We start from the raw sequence: 8096 nt of genomic DNA on the forward strand, positions 1-8096 counted from the left end.
GCCTTCAGAGGATGAAGGCGGTGCCTTCAGAGGATGAAGGCGGTGCCTTCAGAGGATGAAGGCGGTGCCTTCAGAGGATGAAGGCGGTGCCTGAAGAGGAAAGGAAAGGAAAGGAAAGAAAAGGGGCGGGGCGGGGCGGGGCGGGGCGGGGGCGGGGAATGAGTGCGCGACCGGGGAGGGAACGGAGGGGCGAAACTTGACTGGGATGGGCCAGAGTGCGAGGGAGGGGCGGGGTTGTTGCTTCTGAACTCATCGCTGTTACCGTCACTGCTGGAAGCACCATCATATTTTCACATCCAAGTCTTTCTTGACAAAAATGTCTTGCTCCCTGTCTATACTACGCGTCCCCATAGCAGCGTTACAAATCACTGTCTTTTTAATAATTATTATAATGATAACTAGCAATTTATTAAGTGGTTTAATGCATACCAAGCATTGTAAAATAGAGACTCTATTTTTTTGCTCCATTTTACCACTGAAGAAACATACACGATAAGGTGTTAGCTTTGCCAAGGTCACATGACTGAGAACTGATAGAGCAAAGGTTCTATTTATATATATCTCATCAGCCAAGATTTCCTTAAGCATTACACTTTGTAGTTCAGGTTAGATTTTTTATTTTTTATTTATTTTTTTTAATTAATTTATTTATTTTTAATTTTTACTTTACAATTCTGTATTGGTTTTGGCATAGACTGACATGAATCCACCACAGGTGTACATGCAGTAGATATACTATTCCTGCCAAATTACTACTAGATTCTAAACCCCACAAGGGGTAAAACCGTGGCTTATGGTCATTAGTAATGTGTACCCGGTGCCTGACACATAATAGGCAATCAATCTTTATTGAATAAATGAACGCATGAATAGAATTTAAAACAACCTAATCATCTTTTAAAAGAAATATTTTATTTTGGAATTAATTTTACGTTACAGAAAAGTTGCCAAAATAGCACAAAACTCTCTCCTAGTTTTCCACATTGTTAACGCTAAGATATAAGGGTATTTTTTATAAAAACTAAGAACTCGCATTGATGTATTAACTAAGCTCCAGATTTCACCTAACCTTTTAATACGTTTTTGTGATTGCACACTTTCCTCCCATTCTGATAACCCCTTCCCTCTCTCGTCTAGCACAACCTCTTCATTATACACAAGTGCCATTTCAGGCCCCCTGAGTGAGAGGCCTTGTCTAATGTCACATGCATGCATTCTAAGTCACTTCAGTTGCATCCGACTTTTTGCAACACTGTGAACTGTATGTAGCCCGCCAGGTTCCTCTGTCCCTGGGATTTTCCAGGCAAGAGTACTGGAGTGGGGTGCCATGCCAAGGTATGCTATGTCATGCCATGCCTCCTCCAGGGGATCTTCCCAACCCAAGGGTCAAACCCGAGTCTCCTGCAACTCTTGCATCGCAGGCAGAGTCCTAACCACTGAGCCACTGGGGAGCTTCCAAAGTCAAACAAAACTAGAACACACTTCTCCTGAAGCTGTTCTCAAAGAGGTATAAGAGGTGTCCTTGGGACTGTGCTCCTTGGTGGACGTGTAGGTGGTGGATGACCTGGAGCCTCACTGGGAAGCCAGAAGGGGGCTGTACAACTCTCTTCCAGCAGCATTCCTGCTTCCTCTTTGCACCTGTCAAGGCCCCACTACTCTATTATCCACTTGTATGGTCAGGCCCCACACGATGTCTCCTCTCTTGCTTCTGTATATCCCCTGCCCAATCTGGCCCTGCCTCACCCTTATATTATCTGCATGATTATCTCCCCTTCCTAAAGTGAAAGTTATTTTATTTTAAGGGTTTTTAATTTTATTTTGGAGTAAAGTTGATTAACAGTATTATGATAGCTTCAGGAGTAAAGCAGAGTGATTCAGTTATACATATATTGTATCCACTCCTTTTCAAATTTTTTTCCCATTTAGATTATAACAGAGTATTAAGCAGAGTTCCCCTGTACTGTACAGTAGGTCCTTGTTGATTATCCATTTTATTTATTTTTTAAATTATTATTATTTTTTTATTTTATTTTTATTTTTTATTTTACTTTACAATTCTGTATTGGTTTTGCCATGCATTGACATGAATCCACCACGGGTGTACATGCATTCCCAAACATGAACCCCCCTCCCACCCCCCTCCCCACAACATCTCTCTGGGTCATCCCCGTGTACCAGCCCCAAGCGTGCCGTATCCAGACATAGACTGGCAATTCGATTCTTACATGATATACATGTTTCAATGCCATTCTCCCAAATCATCTCACCCTCTCCTTCTCCCTCTGAGTCCAAAAGTCTGCTATACACATCTGTGTCTTTTTTGCTGTCCTGCATACAGGGTCATCATTGCCATCTTTCTAAATTCCATATATATATGTGTTAGTATACTGTATTGGTGTTTTTCTTTCTGGCTTACTTCACTCTGTATAATCGGCTCCAGTTTCATCCATCTCATCAGAACTGATTCAAATGTATTCTTTTTAATGGCTGAGTAATACTCCATTGTGTATATGTACCACAGCTTTCTTATCCATTCATCTGCTGATGGACATCTAGGTTGTTTCCATGTCCTGGCTATTGTAAACAGTGCTGTGATGAACATTGGGGTACATGTGTCTCTTTCAATTCTGGTTTCCTCGGTGTGTATGCCCAGCAGTGGGATTTCTGGGTCATAAGGCAGTTCTATTTGCAATTTTTTAAGGAATCTCCACACTGTTCTCCATAGTGGCTGTACTAGTTTGCATTCCCACCAACAGTGTAGAAGGGTTCCCTTCTCTCCACATCCTCTCCAGCATTTATTGCTTGCAGATTTTTGGATAGCAGACATTCTGACGGGTGTGAAGTGGTACCTCATTATGGTTTTGATTTGCATTTCTCTAATAATGAGTGATGTTGAGCATCTTTTCATGTGTTTGTTAGCCATCCATATGTCTTCTTTGGAGAAATGTCTATTTAGTTCTTTGGCCCATTTTTTGATTGGGTCGTTTATTTTTCTGGAATTGAGCTGCAGGAGTTGTTTGTATATTTTTGAGATTAGTTGTTTGTCAGTTGCTTCATTTGCTATTATTTTGATTATCCATTTTAAATATAGCAATGTGTACATGTAAGTTCCAAGCTATCCACCCCAGTCCCTGTAACAATAAGTTCTTTCTCTAAGTCTATGAGTCTGTTTCTGTTTGGTAAATAAGTTCATTTGTATCATTTTTTTTTTTTTTTAGATTTTGCATATACTGGATACCATGAGATATTTCTCTTTTTCCGTCTGACTTACTTCACTCAGTATTGCTGCAGATGGTTGTTTTTAATAGCTAAGTAATATTCCCTTGTATGTATGTATAAGGGGATTAATCAACAGTTACCTGCATAATCAGCTGGTATGCATGTTCGTGCTCAGTCGTGTCCGACTCTTTGCAGCCCCATGGACTGTAGCCCACCAGGCTTCTCTGTTCATGGGATTTTCCAGGCAAGAGTACTGGAGTGGGTTCAAACCCATGTCTCCTTCCTCTCCTGCATTGGGAGGCGGATTCCTTACCAGTGAGCCACCTAGGAAGCCTGCGTGATCAAGCTAATAATGTTTTTAGTCCTCTAACCAAAACAGCTCCGGCATGTTCAATAATTCACAGGAAACAGTGACTGCCTGCAAGGACTGTGTACCGAAAGAGCTGTGGGAGAGGTGAGTTACAAGTCCCCCTGGCACCCAAGGAGCCCTTTTGATGTCATGTCCACTGCAACTAGTAGCCTCCTCCTCCCCTGTGTAGTGGAGAATGCAGCTGTGTCATGCCTTCTGCCACTGGTACTCAGTGGGGGATCGTTCCAGGTCCTTTGCCTCTGATTTATAAGATTCCCTGTCCAATAATTGATGTCTGTGTCTCTGAGTCCTTCAGGGTTCCTTCTTCAGTCTCAAAACTAGGCGATGGCAAAGAATGCAGGACTGCAGAGGGCAGCCCTACACCATTTCTTTCCAGCTCCTAAAGACTCCATTCCCTCAGCCTCAGGCACACTCCATCACACAAGATATCAATCAGTTCTGTTCAGTCAATCAGTCATGTCTGACTCTTTGCTACCCCATAGACTATAGCACGCCAGGCCTCCCTGTCCATCACCAACTCTTGGAGCTTACTCAAACTCATGTCCATTGAGTCAGGATGCCATCCAACCATCTCATCCTCTGTCATCCCCTTCTCCTCCAGTCTTCAATCTTTCCCAGCATCAAGGTCTTTTCCAGTGAGTCAGTTTTTCACATCAGGAGGCCAAAAGTACTGGAGTTTCAGCTTCAGCATCAGTCCTTCCAGTGAATATTCAGGACTGATTTCCTTTAGGATTAATTGGTTTGATCTCCTTGCAGTCCAAGGGACGCTCAAGAGTCTTCTCCAACACCACAGTTCAAAAGCATCAAATCTTTGGCGCTCAGCTTTCTTTATGGTCCAACTCTCACATCCATACATGACTACTGGAAAAACCATAGCTTTGACTAGACAGACCTCTTTTGGCAAAGTAATGTCTCTGCTTTTTAATATGCTGTCTAGTTAGGTCATAGCTTTTCTTCCAAGGAGCAAGTGTCTTTTAATTTCATGGCTGCAGTCACCATCTCCAGTGATTTTGAAGCCCAAGAAAATAAAGTCTGTCACTGTTTCCATTGCTTCCCCATCTATTTGCCATGAAGTGATGAGGCCAGATGCCATGATCTTAAGTTTTTGAATGTTGAGTTTTAAACCAGGTTTTTCACACTCCTCTTTCAGTTTGTTCAAGAGACTCTTTAGTTCCTCTTCGATTTCTGCCATAAGGGTTGTGTCATCTGCAATATCTGAAGTTATTGATATTTCTCCCGGCAGTGTTGATTCCAGCTTGTGCTTCATCCAGCCCAGCATTTCACATGATGTACTCCACATATAAGTTAAATAAGCTGGGTGATGATATACAGCTTTGACTTACTCCTTTCCCAATTTGGAACGAGTCTGTTATTCCATGTCTGGTTCTAACTGTTGCTTCTTGACCTGCATACAGATTTCTCAGGAGGCAGGTAAGGTGGTCTGGTATTTCCATCTCTTTAAGAATTTTCCACAGTTTGTTAGATGTCAATGGGGTCTTGGGCAATTAAAGGCAAAATCTCCTGGCCACCTAGGAGAACCTCTCAATGAACAAACAGGCACTATCCTTGGGGATTAGAGTGAGTGACATCTCCACCTGAAGGGCTTTGGATGCAATTGTGGAAGGCTAGAGACACAGTGCATTGGAGAGGGAAATGGCAACCCACTCCAGTATTCTTGCCTGGAGAATCCCAGGGATGGGGGAGCCTGGTGGGCTGCCGTCTATGGGGTCGCACAGAGTTGGACACGACTGAAGTGACTTAGCAGCAGCAGAGACACAGTGAGTGGAAACAAAGCAAACCTTGCTTCCTGAAGAGCAACTCAAAGGTGTCTATGTAAAAGAAAAAGTGCACAATGTGAAAGTTTCAAGTGAAGCTTTACTGGGGGCAAAATGAGGACTGCAGTCTGTGGTACAGCACCTCAGATAGCCCTGAAAAACTGCTCCAAAGAAGCAGCAGGGAAGGTCAGTATATGTGAGGTTTTGGTGAAGGGGGAATACATGCAGTCATACACATATCTTTCCAGAAGATCTCTGCTAGTCTCTTGAAGCTTTTGCTAGTCTAAGGAACAATCATCGCCGTGAAAGACTTTAGTGCTTTTCTAGATGTGAGAAGATACAAGAAGAGGAGTGTGGAAAAGGTGGCTTAAAACTCAGTGTTGAAAAAAACAAAGATTGTGGCATTTGGTCCCATTATGTCATGGCTAATAGAAGGGGAAAAAGTGGAAGCAGTGACAGATTTTCTCCTCTTGGGCTCTAAAATCATGGCAGATGGTGACTGCAGCCATGGAATTAAAAGACATTTGCTTCTTGGAAAGAAAGCTATGACAAACCTAGACAGTGTATTAAAAAGCAAAAGTCTGTCTAGTCAAAGATATTATTGTCTTTCCAGTAGTCAAGTATGGATGTGAGAGAGTTGGACCATAAAGAAAGCAGAGAGCCGAAGAATTGATGCTTTGTAACTGTGCTGCTGTAGAAGACTCCTGAGAGTTCCTTGGATAGCAAGGAGATCAAACCAGTCAACTAAAGGAAAGCAACCCTGAATATTTATTGGAAGGACTGATGTTGAAGCTGAAGCTCCAGTACTTTGACTACCTGATGCAAAGAGCCGACTCATTAGAAAAGACTCTGATGCTGGGAAAGATTGAAGGCAGAAGAAGAGGGCAACTGAGGATGAGATGGTTGGATGGCATCATTGATTCAATGGACTTGAATTTGGGCAAACTCCAGGAGATAGTGAGTGGCAGAGAGGCCTGGCGTACTGCAGTCCATTGGGGTCACGAAGAGTCAAACATGACTTAGTGACTGAACAACAACATCAACAAAGCTCATAAAATCAGCTTCCGAAAATATCTAACTCTCTGATGACCTGTCCTGCCAGTCTCCCCCTCCCCTCAGCACCCCACCTCATTCCTGATCTCCGTTCTAAACTTTCAGAGCGTGTTGAAGGTCACAGGCACATGATTTAATTCTTGTTGCGGTAGATGGCCAGTGCCAATTTATAGTCAATAAAGGTGTGGATGACCTTGTTGTGCACATACCCTGCGGAGCTAGGACTCTGTTTCCTCACTGAACTGTTGTTTTTCTTTGTTTTTCCTTTGTTGTTGCATTCCCTCTCTTTCCTGATTAGTAACTGATTAAATCTGCCATTTGGAACTCAGGGAAGGTCTAGTACACTAACGACGTTTCTCTATAGACAAGAAATGGTAAACATGGAAAGGTTTTTATACCTAGGAATGTCCTGGAGGGTCCTGCTCATTTTCAGATTTAGTGAGGAATGCTGCTGCTACTGCTAAGTCACTTCAGTCGTGTCTGATTCTGTGCAACCCCATAGACGGCAGCCCACCAGGCTCCCCCATCCCTGGGATTCTCCAGGCAAGAACACTGAAGTGGGTTGCCATTTCCTTCTCCAGTTCGTGAAAGTGAAAAGTCACAGTGAAGTCGCTCAGCCGTGTCCGACTCTTCGAGACCCCATGGACTGCAGCCCACCAGGCTCCTCCACCCATGGGATTCTCCAGGCAAAAGTACTGGAGTGGGTTGCCATTGCCTTCTCCGAGTGAGGAATGCTTACCTCCTCAAATTCATAGTAGTGTGAAGAGGTCACAGACAGCAACACAAGCCTCAAGCATCATTTGTCTATGTGGTGTTTCTTAGAATTTTTGCTTTTTTTTAAATTGAAGTATAGTTGGTTTACAATGTTGTGAAGGAGGAAACAGACAGAGCTGGACTCCGTCTTAGGCCAGGCTGCGAACATTAGGCTACACACACGGTCACCTTCCCAATGGACTCTGAACTTTGTGCCCGGTGTCTATAGAAGTGGCATACCAACGGAAAACCAGACCCCACGGATAAAGGAGCCTCAGGACTTGGACTTGGACTCTCCATTGCCTAAAAGAACATGCTAATTATCTCTGTAACAGAACAAAGTGGTAAATTCCATTATGTTTATCGGGATATGACCTCAGGCCTATTGATAAACATCCACTGTTTATCTACTCTTGCCACACATGAATCATGGGTTAACTTTGATCGTTGTCTCTCTTTTACCTTGTCCAGACTAGTTTCAAGGAATTTGGGGAGGTGGGTTTGAGCAAGTATGCTTAGGGTATATAAAGTTTTCACAAAAACTGGTCGGGGTCCTTGGCTAAGAGGAGACTCTGCCTTGGGCCCGCCGGTGTAATAAACTGCACTCCACCATCTGCATTGTCCTGACTGAGTTTGTTTCCTGGAACACGTGGCTACAATAGTTGTATTCGTTTCTGGTGTGTAGCAAAGTGATTCAGATGCACACTCACACATATGTGTGTACACATATACATGTTTGTATTCTTTTCCATTCTTTTCTTTTATCATTTATTACAAGATACTGAATAGAGTTTCCTGTGCTACATATACAGTAAGACCTTGTTATTTACCTATTTTAGATATAGTAATGTGTATACTTGGTTGCCAGTGTATAATAAAAGCAAGTGGTTTCTCATTAAATTATGTATTTCCAGCTTTCCTGAAAG

Source organism: Oryx dammah, unplaced genomic scaffold (assembly GCF_014754425.2).
Source record: "Oryx dammah isolate SB20612 unplaced genomic scaffold, SCBI_Odam_1.1 HiC_scaffold_5, whole genome shotgun sequence".
In the NCBI taxonomy this organism is placed as follows: domain Eukaryota; kingdom Metazoa; phylum Chordata; class Mammalia; order Artiodactyla; family Bovidae; genus Oryx; species Oryx dammah.